The following is a 15,768-nucleotide window of genomic DNA, read 5'->3' on the forward strand; positions in this document are numbered from 1 at the left end:
CCCTGTCCAATTAATTTAATTATTTATACAACAAGAAGCCTGTGATTGGACAGGGAAAAGGGAGGCAGAGCGAGGAGTGGCAGAGACGGAGATGGAGAAGACAGGTAGAAAGGAGGAAGCAAGATAAATGATGAACAGGATGATTCAGATTTGGCGTGGCTTTAAATAGCCACAGGTAGCTATAATATCATATAGGGATAGAGTAATTGGGGTAACTTGTCTAATCTAGGTGGGCAGCTTATACCATTATCTATCTGAATTTATTGTGTGGGCATCTTGTGAATTGAGAATATATTGATATATAAACCTGACTGATTAATTATAAGCTTCTAGAGTTTTGATTTTACCGGGTTACTGGGTATTGTGACATCTAACTGCAAAGTGGGTGGTTATTGCATGGGGATGGTGTGGCAATGACCTGCCTAAGGAAATTAGCAAGTAGGGTGGACACGTCTTGGAGCCCCAGGCCAGAGCATCTACTAAGATGAGAACACCCCGCTAAAGCCATGTGGCCTGGCCCTGTCAGGCATAGCGTGGGAACTTGCAGTTCTTTTTTAAAATATTTCCCAACACACTGAAGATTTTAAAGAAGAGAATGGCTTCATCTGACATGAATTTTAGAAAGGCCAATCTGGTAGCTCTGTAGAGGATAAAGTAGATTATTTGCATTACTAATTCTTGCTACAGAATCTCAACTTGATCTCTAATATTGGTCATCAACCCTATTCCTACATGTATACAAGTTGTTTGAAAACTCCTACATTCATCCCAGACTCCACTTCTAGCTTCCATTCCCAAGAGATCATTCAACTTGAGCCACACTGGTTCCTTCACCGATGAAGTATTTGGGTCTTAGTAATTGGTCAGAACTCTATAAAACCTCATACAGTGGTTTATACAGGAACATAGTGATGTCACTGACTCAGAGATGTGGAGGATAAGACATTATTAGGAAATGGTCTTAGCTATCTTTCTATTGCTGTGATAAAACATCGTGAACAAGAGCTTCTTGGGGAGGAACGATTTGATTTCATCTTGTAGCTCGCAGTCTCATCATCCCAGAAAGTCAGGCCTAGAACTCACTTCAGGATTGGTACATGGGGGGAGTGCTGCTTACTGGCTTGCTCTTATGTCTTGCTCAGGCTGCTGTCTTCAGCACCTAGGATGACCACCAGCTCAGGGATGGCACTGCCTACAGGGAGCTGGGTTCTCCCACATCAATCAGCAATTTAAAAATTGCCCAACAGATATTGCCACATCAGTTCCTTAGCTGAGATTTCCTCTTCTTAGATATATTGAGATTTGTGTCAATTTGACAAAAAACAACCATCACAGGTGACAATGCAGGAACGATGACTTAATCTGAAGCACACAGATTGTACAAGGCCAGTCCATAGCGAAGGCCCATCCAGGCCACTCAGTACCCTGACTCACCACCTGTCTCTTGCCACACCCACCCCCCACACACACACTGAGCTCCTGCTGGAATTCTGCTGTGGATGACCCAGAGGCCACACAGACATAACTGGCGAAGGCAGCATTCATCTCCAGAGAGCACACTTGGAAATAGTGGAAGCAACACAGAGGAGCAAAAGCATCATGCCCATACAGAAGTGGGTCAGTCCAGAGATGTGATAAGAGCCAAGAAGAGATTCACTCACTCCTCTTTGGGGAACCTGAGAAAAAAAATTCCCTGAAAGGACAAAATCTGGGGCATTCTCAGACAAAACCATGAACACTGATCCAAACAGGATTCTAGGTATGAGCCTTAGTAAGTACAAAAACAACTATATAAGAAAATAAAACAATATGCATTCAGAAACCACAACAGGTACACACAAATAATGGAAAGTAGTATATGGTATATGGGAGGAGAGGAAGAGAGAGGGAAAGAGAGAGAAAGAGAGAGAGAGGACACAGAAAGAGACAGACAGACAGAGACAGAGGTAAGAGAGAGAATATAACTGATATATTGAGTTGCCTGTTTTCTGAAGGAAGGTGAGGGTTGGCTATTTCTAAGTGAGACACTGCCCATTTTACAATATAATGGTAACTTAGGGAGAGACAAAAGTATACAAGAGCTTCCTTTCATAGGTGATAGGAGATGGCCAGAGTAGTAAGCAATGGAAGGATTATAAGATATCAGTAGGTACCAAGTGATACAGTGGTAGGGCAGGCAGTGATAGGATGCTATGGCCTTGGTCTCACAGCACTCTGGTTCCAATGAGAAAGGGCAGGAAAAGGCAGGTGTTGGGGAAAGCCTAGGTTGCACATTAACTTAGATTGGGGCTAGGCCGGGTGGCCCAAGTCAAATACAATCATGCAGATGGGATAAGGAGCTTGTGTGATACTTAAATGGGAAAAGGCATGTTCTAGGCTTTGAGAAAGCGATGCTAGAAAATGATAGAAAACATGACAGAAAAATAGAAGTCAAGGGGACAACTCTATCAACAGGTGTGATAGACAAGACTAATGAGAAGAACAGAGCTGCAAGAGGGAAGCTGGGCATCAAGGATGCCTTTGAGTGTGGGAAGCATCTTTGAGTCAAGATGACCATATATGACCATGGTAGAAATGAAGGGCGGTGGTCCCCAGAGTACAGAAAGACAATAACATCCTGCACAGCTGTTGAGAATACTACAATGACAGGGACACTCAGCTGCAAGAACATGGATGTCCCATGTGTCTAATAATTTGATGAATGTGGAACAGCACCAGGGAGCCCATAGGATACACAAGACAGGGAGCAGAAGATCAGATCCCCATAGGAAAAGATGAGTGTGTAACTGTAATTTTGCTGCCATTATGATTATAATGTAATATCTGATATGTAGGGTATCTGATATGCAAATCCCAAGAGTCACAAAGCACAGGATGAAAACTATTACCATCTGAAGGTTGAAAGTTGCACTTATCTGTGGACATAAGTTTAAGTACTTTGAATGCAGTTAGAACTTATGGGTTGCCATCCCACAGTCACACCTCTGACCCATAATTGTTTCTGTCTGAAAAAATTACAGGGGTGGAAATGGAGAGGAACTTGAGGAAAAGAAGGTCCAGCGACAGGCCCAAAGTGAGATCCAGCTCAAGGGGAGATCCCAAGGCCTGACGCTATTACTGAGGCTATGGAGTGCTCACAAAAAGGGACCTATCATGACTGTCCTCGAAAAGACCCAACAAGCAGCTGAAAGAGTCAGATGCAGATATTTGCACCCAACCAATGGACAGAAGCAGCTGACCCCTGCTGTTGAATTAGGAAAGGCTGAAAGAAGCTGAGGAGAAGGGCAATTCTGTAGGAGGACCAGCAGTCTTAATTAACCTAGACCCCTGAGATCGTTCAAACACTGGACCACCAGACAGACAGCATACACCAGCTGATATGATGCCCCCAACACACATACAGTAGAGGACTTCCAGGTTTGTGTTCATTCAGAGATGATGCACCTCACCCTCAAGAGACTGGAGGTCCCAGGGAGTTTGGAGATCAGGTGGGTGGGTGGTGGGGGCATCCATATGAAGACGGGGTGAGGTGGGGAGGAGGTGTGGGATGTGGAGCAGTTGGAGGTGGATGGGGAGGGGTGGGGAATGAAATATGGAGTGTAAAAAATGAATTACAAATAAAATATAATTAGAAGAAGAAGGAGAAGGAGGGGGAGAAGGAGAAAAGGAGAAGGAGGGGGAGAAGGAGAAAAGGAGAAGGGGGGAGAAGGAGAAAAGGAGAAGGAGGGGGAGAAGGAGAAAAGGAGAAGGGGAAGGAGAAGGGGAAGGAGAAGGCGAAGGGGGAGGAGGAGGGGGAAGAGGAGAAGAAGGAGGAGGAGGAGGAGAAAAGGAGAAGGAGGGGGAGAAGGAGAAAAGGAGAAGGAGTGGGAGAAGGAGAAAAGAAGAAGGAGGGGAGAAGGAGAAAAGGAGAAGGGGGAGAAGGAGAAAAGGAGAAGGAGGGGGAGAAGGAGAAAAGGAGAAGGGGAAGGGGGAGGAGGAGGGGGGAGGAGGGGGAGGAGGAGGAGAAGAAGAAGGAGGAGGAGGAGGAGAAAGGGAGAAGGAGGGGGAGAAGGAGAAAAGAAGGGGAAGGAGAAGGGGAAGGGGAAGGAGGAGGGGAGGGGGAGGAAGAAGAAGAAGAAGAAGAAGAAGAAGAAGAAGAAGAAGAAGAAGAAGAAGAAGAAGAAGAAGAAGAAGAAGAAGAAGAAGAAGAAGAAGAAGTTGTTACACTTAAGCCAGACATGGTGGCACACACCTTTAACCCCAGCAGTAAGGGAGAAGATGTAGGCATATCTCTGTGAGTTCAAAGAAAGAAAGAAAGAAAGAAAGAAAGAAAGAAAGAGAGAGAGAGAGAGAGAGAGAGAGAGAGAGAGAGAGAGAGAGAGAGAGAGAGAGAGAAAGAAAGAAAGAAAGAAAAGAAACTGCCCTGGTTTAGGCTAGTGGCATGATTAGGTTCCCCTCTAGGGCCCATGACCTCCCTAGCCCCAGAGAGTTGGTTAGGATTCCATCCTCAGGCCTGAATTCCCCCTATTTAGTGGTCCATGAGTCCAGTTAGATACCCGTTGGTTAGCCCCAAAGTAAAGTGCAATAGTGGTGTTTTCTCCTTTTCATTTAATTCAGAGGCTAAATTCAGGGAATAGTGTGGTTCCTTGGCAAAGCAGGGCTTCTCATCTCAATTAATGGTCTCACAGATATGCCCTAGGGCTTGCTTCCTAGATGGTTTTAGGTCCACAATGTAGCAGTCAATTTAACCCACCATACACTTTCACCTACGAACCTTAAGCACTCGCTCAGTTCCTGCAGCACATCCTGTTCATTCACCCATTCTGCATACTACAAGAACCTCCTTTCTCCCCGCCTCTCCTCACACTCTCTGTGTCTTTACTCTGCAGCTTAATAAAGCAGGGATTATTGGCTTCTCTTTGACCCTTTCCTTCCCTATCAAGTCTCAACACAGTTGGCTCCTACAAGGATTTTTCCTCAACTTCCATTTCAACCTGTTGGTTGGTGTTTTACAAACTCTTTGCCTAAGCTTTTAAAGGTGTTTGTTTATTCAAGCTCAATCTCATGTTCCCCCCAGTCAGTCTACAAACTACTCCCTAATTGATCTTGTTTTTTTAATATTTATTTTTTATCTATGGGTATGGATGCATATGCATTGGTGTGTGTGTGTGTGTGTGTGTGTGTGTGTGTGTGTGTGTGTGTGTGTAGTTCCAGTCCTACTCTTGTCATCTCTCTTACCCTCCTCCCTAGATGCAGTCACTATGATAAATTGTCTGTTTGCTTCCAGGTCTCTGTGACGTTTTAAACATCTACATAAGCAACCACGGTATCTTTCTCTCTACATAATTCTGTAACTTGCCTTTTTTCTATTTGAAGTTGTACTTTGAAGATTGCCTATGCCAACAGAAACAGAGCCATTCAGTTTCATAATATACTTGTGTTCATGTTGTAGCTTACCAGAACTGCATATTTTGTTCCCTTATCTACTTTGACTACTATTGAAAATTTGTTTTCAATTATTTTTACTATTATGATTTTTGCTATGTAAATAATTTGAGGCATGCCTGGCTGTGGTAAGTATCCTTTTGTACGTCTCCATAGACACAGCTTTGAGGATGTGTCTAACATCTAAGTCCAGGAACAGAATTGTTAATCTTAGCTCTGTTTATTGGCTTCCATGATGGCTATCCCATTAGACATTTGGCTAGCCCAATACAAACTTGCCACTTTCTTTTGACCAGTGCTTGAGACTGTCAAATTTAGTCTTCCTCCATCTGATAAGAGAAAGTTTTGGTAGTGAGGCATTTGATTGTATGCATTAATAATATAATATTAATTAATATATTTATGCCCTTGGTCTACTGTTTTGGTTGGATTTTCTCTCATATTACTTCAAGAGCATTTTGAAATATGAATAAATACACTATAGGGTAGAAAAAAAGCAGAATTTAAAGTAATATTTGTAGGAATAGCACTTTATTAAAACAATATGCATGCCCACAGAAAGGATGAACATTTCAATGTTAACTCGTATTGCATTAAGTCATGGACTCCTCGGGAGTTTTCCTGTGTTGTTCATGTGTTGTTTCCTGTGTTTGTCTACACTGCATCCTAGTTGCACTGGTGGCACCGTGGCAAGCATAGCTGCCTTCCATATTGCATATAAATATAGTTTTGTTTGATGGGGAAAATATTTCACAAATGAGATTCTGCTTAGCAGCAAAAGCAAATGGCCTCTGTATAAGCACCTTTGTTTTATCTTGAGATTTTCCTTACGTATGTGTGTATGCGTGTTCTGTCTACATGCATATTGGTACACTGCATTCATGCAGAGGCCAGAAGAAGGCGTCAGATTCCCTTGAACTGAAGTTACAGATGCCTGTGAGCCACCACTTTGGCTCTGGGACTCAAACTTGGTTCTTCTGAAAGAGCAACCAATGCTCTTCACCTCTGAGCAACCCTTCCAACCGTGCACTTTCACTCAAAATAACGTTTTTATTTTTACTAATGCAAGAGCTATCTGTTGGCTGAAGAGAGTGAAGGTCCACTGAGAAAAAAATGTGTCCTGGCAGAATAAATACCCAACAGCCAACCAGGCATGGTTTCCTGTCTTGCCCTTCTCGGTATTTAATGGCAGGGTTGCTTGTTTCTTACTGCAGTGACATCAAGATGTTGTTACCATCTAGAACCAGAGCAGGTTTTGCCTGCTCCATGGCAGGGAAGAAGGCACGACCTGAAACAGTCATCACCTCCTTATCAAGGATGTGGTCTCTAACCACCGGCTTCAGAAAATTACTATGAAGCCTCGACTAAGATCTTTCCGACCTCAACCTCTGAGCTCCTGCTTTTCTGAAATCCAAGTTCAGAGACTGAGATAAACACACAGACTATGCTAAGCCAGAGGCGGTGGCCCACACCTATACTCCTAGCATGCAGGACGCTGGGGCAGAAGAGTGACAAGTGGATCCAAAGCCAGCCTGGCCTAGAAAGTGAGACCCTGCCTCAAAATGAAAGGCTGGCATAGTGAAAATAATCCTCTGCTCCTCCCCCTGACTCAACACTCTGGGGAGTCAAAACTGTCGAGGGAAGTACGAAAGAAATAATGGATATCATCCCAGTAACAGAAGCAAGCTGTAAATCCCGTGAAGAATCATTCCAGAGCAGACACAACACGGTTGTATGTATGCCTCTCAAAAACAGATGGGTTGCCAACTCGCTAAGCCAAGTCTTATCACTGTAGGAAGAAACCCTCAATGCTTTCTTTGGAAGAAACAGTTTTTACCAAGTGAATAATTATCATGGTCATTATCACAATCTTCACAGTCCACAGAAAAGGTATAAAGTATCCACCGCAACACAAAAATCTCAGTCAAGAGCAGAATTTAGCAAAATCATAAGAGTCTGTCTCCCCAAGGTCCTTCTAAGCCAGCATTATATAATAAAAACAAACTTATACAACTATTAAGTATCAGAGAAAGTAATCATAATACATTTTAATATTTAATGTGTTTTTTATATAAAACACGTTAGTCATCCTTTTGTTACTATAACAAACAATACCTGAGACAATCAACTTATAGGAGAAAAGGTTTGCTTTGACTCATGACCAGGCTGAGCTATCGCTTTTAGTTCTCTGGTGAGAAGAGCAGATGGTAAAATCCAGAAGCTCACAGCCCTGCAAAATTACTCACCTCAGGCCAAGAACCATAGAAAAGCAGTCAGGATTGATCGTTTCCTTCATGAACACTCCAGTGACCTCAAACCTCCCCACTAAGCCTCATTTCTTAAATGTTCCACTATCTTCCACCAGTCTCACCCATGAGTTCCGTCCTTCAACACATGGGCCTTGAAGGGTACCCAATATCTAAACCATAGCATATAAACTATGGCCCTGGAGTGTCACAAGATCTTGCATCACCAAAAAGGATTTCTTCAAAATCAGTATGTTTTTCTGAGCACGAGTAAACACACAGACTACACCAAGCCTGGAGACCATCTCCCTGCTCCACCTCCACAAAAAGGGAAAGAATCCAGAACCTTCAATATTTGCTCCTTGACCTCCACAGTCAAGAGACCACACTTCCACTGCTTACAGATAACTCAGTCTGTGGTTATCGTAGCAGCTGGAAAACAGAGGCAAGCCCCAGGCACCCACTTCCTGTTACACACACATATCTATGTGCACAGGCAAATAGCCCGTTATCTCAGTATTCTGTAAGGTTCCCAGGAGTGGGGAGTTTGCTTTCTTTTCCTTCCTTTATCACGATCCCATTTTATATTACTAATAGAGTCAAGTCAACACTTCAGTCAGACACTTAGGGTTCGGCACATGAAGTCCCCTGGACACTAATTGCAGATTTTATCCATCACAGTAAGTAGTCAACACTGTGTGTAACAGTTTGCCTTCTTGTGTAAGTCTATACCTTATCCCCAAATGATCGTGTTTAAAATATTTGTAATTTTGTTGAAAATAACCTGCACATGGTATAGAACCTAACCTGTACCTCCTTAACAGCTTTTGGGTTGGTTTTGGTTTGGTGGTTTTGGTTGGTTGGTTGGTTGGTTTTTCCTTCTTGGCTTTCATTGACTATTTGCTGTCTCAAAGCAACGCTGAATAACACTGTGTAGTGAAAGGAAGAAAAGAGAGGAAGGGGGTGAAACACTGGAGGGCTGGTGGGGTAGCGCAGAGGTCAAGGCACTTGCTACTAAGCCTGACTCCCTACGTTCAGTCTCCAGGACCCACATAAACGTGGAAAGAGAGAACACAGTCCACACCATACATATATTAATAACAATAAACTTTTTTTTACTGTGTTCTTCTTTTTAAGATTTATTTATTATTTTATGTAAGCACACTGTAGCTGTCTTCAGACACATCAGAAGAGGGCGTCAGATCTCATTACAGATGATTGTGAGCCACCATGTGGTTGCTGGGGTTTGAACTCACGACTTTCAGAAGAGCAGTCAGTGTTCTTAACCACTGAGCCATTTCTCCAGCCCCAACAATAAACTTTTTAAAGAAAGAAAGAAAAACCAAATCCGACGGTATAGCATGTAATAGACCAGTACTATTAATGCCGGGAGAATCACAAAAATCACCCCAAATTCAGGAGTTTGGTGCCCAATAAAGGCAATGACATTTTTGGAAGAGGAAACAGCATGGAGCAAAACCAAAATAAAAAAGGTAGCTAATGAGGAAAAGGCCCAGTGTCTCTCCCTTACACCCTTCCCTGCCCACTGCTTTCTCTCTTGCTCTCACATCTCTCTCTCTCACCTCTCTCTCTCTCTCTCTCTCTCTCTCTCTCTCTCTCTCTCTCTCTCTCTCTCTCTCTCTCTCTCTCTCTCCTTTGTGTGTTGTGTATGTGTGTGTGCAGTTTTGAATCAGGGTTTCACTCTGTAGCCCAGGCTAGACTGGAACTTACCATGAAGCCCAGGCTGGCCTTGAATTGTGGCAATCTTCCTGCCTCAGTGTCGCAAGTGCTGGGATTACAAGCCTGTGTACCATTCTGGGCTTCCATATCTTAATGACTGCTTTCAAGAAGTGAATGGCAGTATATTTTTACATTTCCTCTATGGAAGCACTGACCCCTGGTACCCACAAACTGGAAGACAGAGCCTTTGAGGTTGTGATTAATTAAAAGGAGACAGGTTGGCTCGATCTAATCTAAAGGGTGTTGTCAGGTGAAGTAAAGAGCTCACAGACATGTGAGAGGAATGATGCTGGGCAGAAAGAGCCCCAAGGTGGCTACCTGCCAGTCAAAGACCGCAACCTCACAAGAGCCGAAACAAACTGCAGACCCCTTGATCTCTGGTACTCAGCCTGCAGAACCTCGAGATGATGAGTTCTGTTGTGTCAGCTGCCCAGCCTGTGGGCCTCACTTCTTCCTGAAGTCACCTGAGCATTATTTATAGTGCCCACTAGAAGGGAAACAGAGATGCATTGCAGTGTCTACAACATAATGACCAAAATATCTATATGTTCAACACAGACACAAATTCTGAATACTTTTGCTCTGCGGTTAGTTGGCTCGGGCTGCATTTTGCTGTGGTCCCTCAAGTAGACCGATACAGTTGGATGTAGGACTCCAGGTATTGCTTCTCCTCCTCTGCATCGTAGTCTGCAGAAGTTACCATCAATGCACCGACTCATTGTTACCATGGTCCTTCTCTGTGAGCTTCTCTCCCACCAGACTTGACAACAATTGCAGTGAGCTCCTGTTTCTAGGTTTGTCTGTCTGTCTGTTGTTTGTTTGGGGATGTTTGATTTTTGTCTCTATCACAGTGACTATCAGCCTTCCTGACTCTTATGTTAATTCGTGTGACCATTCAGTTTGTTGTGGTGACCCCTCAATCATAAAATTACTTCCACTGCTACTTCATAACTGTACTTTTGCTGACGTTATGAATCATAATATAAATGTATGATAGGCAGGATATCTGACATTCGACCCCTGTAGAAAGGTCATTTGATCCCACCAAAGGATCTGTGACCTGAAGGTTGAGATCCACTGCTCACAAACTTATACATTGCCCAGCCCATAATATGCAACCAATCTGTTCTTTTAAATTTTGTTGTCTCTTTTGTTGCTCAAACACTACAAATGTGTCAAGTAAAATATGTATCTATACTCAGCTTTCATTTTAAGGGTGTGTTTGGATGACGGTGACTGTTCTGTGAGTGTGAAACACATGCTTATGTTCATTGATGTCCTTAGAGCAAGATGATCCTGAGAAAATTTGGTGTGGTTTACAAAGAAATTTTATTAAATTTATAAGTTGATTTTAGAAGAATTGACATGCTGATGTATGAGTTTTTAATCACCAGCATGAGATGTCTTCTTTGTAAAGACCTGCTTTATATTTCTGGTAATTTTCATTAAATGTACTCTACATGTTAATTTTTCATTTTTACAAGACCTGCTATCACATTATCTAGTGGGTCTAAAAGGAAAATTACTAATTTATATTTTATTTTGTGGAGTATCATCTTGCTAACCTGATTACTTTTTATGGTTTTGAAATAATCCATTTGAAATCTTAGGACCTGTGATCATATTATCCATAGGTAAATATCCTCAAAAATTAATCTAACACTGTCTTAGTCAGGGTTTGTATTCCTGCATAAAACATCATGATCAAGAAGCAAATTGGGGAGGAAAGGGTTTATTCAGCTTACACTTTCCACACTGCTGTTCATCACCAAAGGAAGTCAGGACTGGAACTCAAGCAGGTCAGGAAGCAGGAGCTGATGCAGAGGCCATGGAGGGATGTTACTTACTGGCTTGCCTCCCCGGCTTGCTTAGCTTGCTTTCCTATAGAACCGAAGACTACCAGCCCAGGGATGGCACCACCCATATTGGGCCCTCCCATCCTTGATCACTAATTGAGAAAATGCCTTTCAGCTGGATCTCATGGAAGCATTTCCTCAAGGGAGGACCCTTTCTCTGTGATAATTCCAACTTGTGTCAAGTTGACATGCAAAACCAGCCAGTACATGTACCCAGGCATGGAGACACATACTTTTGATCTCAGCACTCAGAAAAACCAGGCTGGCAGATAGATCTCTGAGAGTTACATTCCAGCCTGCTCTGCATTCTTCATAATGAGCCCCAGGCCAGTGAGGACTACATAGTGGGACCTTAGCTGAAAAAAATTAAGAATCAAAGAATCTTAATCTTTAATCTTTTGGGATGGGATATATATATATATATATATATATATATATATATATATATATATATATACACGAACACAATATTATATCTGGAACTCTATCAGTATCTAGAATTTTTCCTTGTAATCTGGCTAACCATTAAAATAGAAAAATTGAAAATAAATGTCCAAGGACTATCTCCAAAAAACTACCACAGCCCTACATACATATGTTTTGCCTTGCTGACCTATTCTACAAACATTTACTTACTACATATTTACAGCACAAGGCATTTTCCTAAACAGAAACTTTGTTCCTGGCTGTATGCTCCAATCAATAAGTCAAAGGGGTGGCCAATATGATAACACAGCTCTTTATTACCTTGGAGTGAGTATGTGAAAAGGAGGTCACAACAGCCGAAGTTTGGCTGCAAGAGCAACAAGTGTTCTTAACCACTGAACTCTTTCTCCAGTCCTGTACAGACATTTTGCTTTGCTGAAATTACTTTATGATCCATATTTGTGAAAGTGCCCAGGTAGAGGAAAGGGGGCGTCTCTAATGGCACAAGGGGCAGTAGCTAAAGATGCGGTCTCTGAAGCACATTTAGTTCTGATGCACCACACTCATCTTCTTTTGTTTGGTGGCTGAGATAGCAACGACTCTGCGGACTGAGAAATGACCTCACACGTCAGCTGATGACAGAAGAGGTAACAAGCACAGTGGGCATAGAAATAGAAACTCCAAAATGTACAAAGCCAGTAACTAGGCATATAGTGATAGAAACATTTCTTAAAGCTTTTTTTGAATAGCATCTAACTTTCTAATATAGAATAAAATTACTAACCCTTGAGAAAACATGAAACCATAATTTTAAAAAGATAATAAGAATGATAAATGGCAGTTTTTAAATATACAAAAATAAAATTTGGTAGTAGTTGATAAGAGTTATTTATCTGAGGCCTAATTTAAGTACGCATGCTTCTTATACAGCAGCTGTGCAGACTGATCTTCATGCAGGTCCCCCAGCAACTGGAGCAGGGGCTGTCCCTGACTCTGTTGCCTACCTGTGGATCCCATTTCCCTAACTGGGCTGCCTTGTCAAGGCTCAATAAGAGAAGATGCACCTAGTTCTGCAGTGACTTGCTGTGCTGGGGTGGGTTGATACCCAGGAGGAGGCTCCTCCTTCTCAAAGGAGAATGGGAAGGAGGGAGAAGGGCTGTGTGAGGGGGTGAATGGGAAGAGAGAGGTGAGGCTGTAATCAGTATATAAAGTGAATAAATAATTAATGGGGAAAAAGAAGACATCCACATGCTTACTGTGGGGAGTTCACGACGTCGTGGTAAGGCAGGGAGATGGCTCAGCAGTTGAAGAGATAGCTGTGCAAATGTAAGGACCTGAGTTCAGGGAACCAGAAACCCAGGGAAATGCCACCAGGGCACCATGGTCTGCCCGTAATGCCAGAAGAGGCTCGGCAGGGGAGCTTTAACCTAACTAGCAAGGTGAGCCATACTGGCAATCTCAGAGGAGAGACTCTGCCTCAATGAACAAGAAAGGATGACTCGGGACTTCAACCTCAGTCCTTCACATGCACTCTTACATACACGCACATAACATACCCCATATAACACACACAACATAAACACCACATACAAATATATATACACGTGCACAACACACACATAATCACCACATACATACACACACCCATACATACACACACCACACATACACATATACAGCCCCACATCCGATATAACACACACATACACACATACCATACCATACACACACAAACACACATACACACAGATAAACACACACAGGCACACACGCCCCCATACACACAGGCACATACCACACACACATACTATATACACACCACACACACATACACATATATACACATAAAATCACACCCATATACACAGGCACACACACACAGGCATAACACACACACACACACACACATTCCCACACTGAAAAGGAGAGTAGAAAAAAAAAAAAAAAGAAGGTGAAATTTTGGCTCTCCCTGAAGAGAAAGTGCTGCCCTGGTAAGTCACTTCCTCCTCCAGAGACCACATCTTCATCTCTTGCTGGGGGATCAGGTTGTCATAAAAGTAGTTATAAAGCCACCAAACATGTCTAAGTTTCCAACAAATAGGAATTTATATTTCCACAGTTAATTCTTTGTTACCATTTATGTGAGTTTGATGCCCAACTTTCAAATATCGTAAAGAGAAAGAGAAATTAATATTTAATACTTTCTTTAGGGAAAACACATACCTGTTGTGGTTACTGCATTTGACTTTTTTTTAAATTTTTTTTTATTATGTATTTTCCTCAATTACATTTCCAATGCTATCCCAAAAGTCCCCCATACCCTCCCCCCGCCCCCACTCTCCTACCCACCCATTCCCACTTTTAGGCCCTGGCACTCCCCTGTACTGGGGCATATAAAGTTTGCATGTCCATGGGATTCACAAAAACTCAGTGTTATTTACTAGGGCTATAATATTCAGATTTGCAAAGTCAGGGTGTAAGACCTTTATTTATTGCTATTTTTAACTAAATTTGCATCTTTATTGGCAAATCTGAATCTCTGGCAAGACTCTATAGAGATTCAGTTATCGGCTACTTCTAAAATGTCTGCATCGTGAGAACCAACACAAAACCTAGGATAAAAACACATGTCAGCATAAATTTAAAAAAAAAAATACAACTGAAATTACCACTGGGTTCTTACCTGCGCTTGTTTGAATGAGATGTCTGTCTTCCTGCAGGGCCAATCAGCGGTACATCCAAAACAGATGCAGATATACGGTTAATGTTGGCATTGTCAAAATCCAGATGCAAGTTTCCCTTAGTAATAACTATGATGTGGTTTCTCCTCTCCTTAAGCAGCACAAATGGCTCGTTTTTTTTATTAATTATTCCTCAGAAAAGACAGGTCCATGGCATTGGCAGGGGAGGATATTCGTGGCTCAGTACTGGATTTGGGGATTTGTGTATAGATGAGAATAACAGCCACCAGGTCATCATTATCCTTAGCTTGAACCTGAGCTCATTAATATGTATGCAACTGATTAACATGAAGGCCTTTCTCAAAGCCTGCCTCCTAACCTGTCTGAAAGTAAGCCAAAAGAAATACTGCCTAGTGGGTTTTCTTGAAATTGTGTTGCCGATTTTCCTCAGGGTTATAATACTATAAGTTTATTATGATTAAAATGAGACACTGCAATGTGGCTATCTATGGAAGTCTCCAAACGCTGGGCAGGGTGTTCCGATAACTTTTAACAGCCGCATAGCGAGGGAGAAGATCTATTTTGTAGTCGTTGCCTGTGTCCTTACACACTTGCTTGATTCCTTTTCAAAACTGAAGATTCTTCGTCTTCTTTTTTTTTTTTTCTAGCTCAAAATACCCATTTCTAGGATTAGTTTGGGAGCAGTCTTTTCTAACCCTACCTCACACATAGAAGATGCAACTAAAATCTGTCCAACAGATGCGTTCATGCAGCCGGATGCTCTCATCCTCATGATTTGCCTGCCATAGGGACTTTCTTCAAAGTGGTCATAATGAACTAAATAACTGCTGGGAGCAGCCACTCCTGAACGCCTGTGACAAACAAACAGGGAAGTTTTTTTGAGGTCTAAGAGTACACAGGAGTCCTGTCTTCAGAGACTGTGCCAAGGAAAGACAGACACCATGAAGACATATTGGGATACAGTCCTGAGGGACCATATGCAAGGGGCACAAATTCTTGAGATGGAAGGAAAGAGAACTAGAAGGCTTTGGGGAGAGGTGTGATTTTTGCTGAAACTGTAGTTATGTGGAAATTGTGTCTGTATATATGAAACCGACAGTAGGAGGTTCGCCCAATGGACTCGAGTTTAAAGGCATCAGAATCCTAGGGGTGGTTTTATTTTTCCCTCCATGGCATGATTAGCTTGACCCAGTCTCCCTATCATCGAGTTTCTTTCCCTGGGACCTGCAGTAACCTTGACTGACAGAAAGAACAGAGCCACACGGATTATCTACTTAGTATCTACTTTCAACCGGGCCCTCTGTCCTGCTTTGTCAGCGTCCTCTAAGTCTTTCTAATCCTATTTAAAGTGCCTGTAACTATAGAATGCCCATT

The sequence above is a fragment of the Mus caroli genome, unplaced genomic scaffold (assembly GCF_978045245.1).
Source record: "Mus caroli unplaced genomic scaffold, Mus_caroli_1 scaffold_4, whole genome shotgun sequence".
Lineage (NCBI taxonomy): Eukaryota > Metazoa > Chordata > Mammalia > Rodentia > Muridae > Mus > Mus caroli.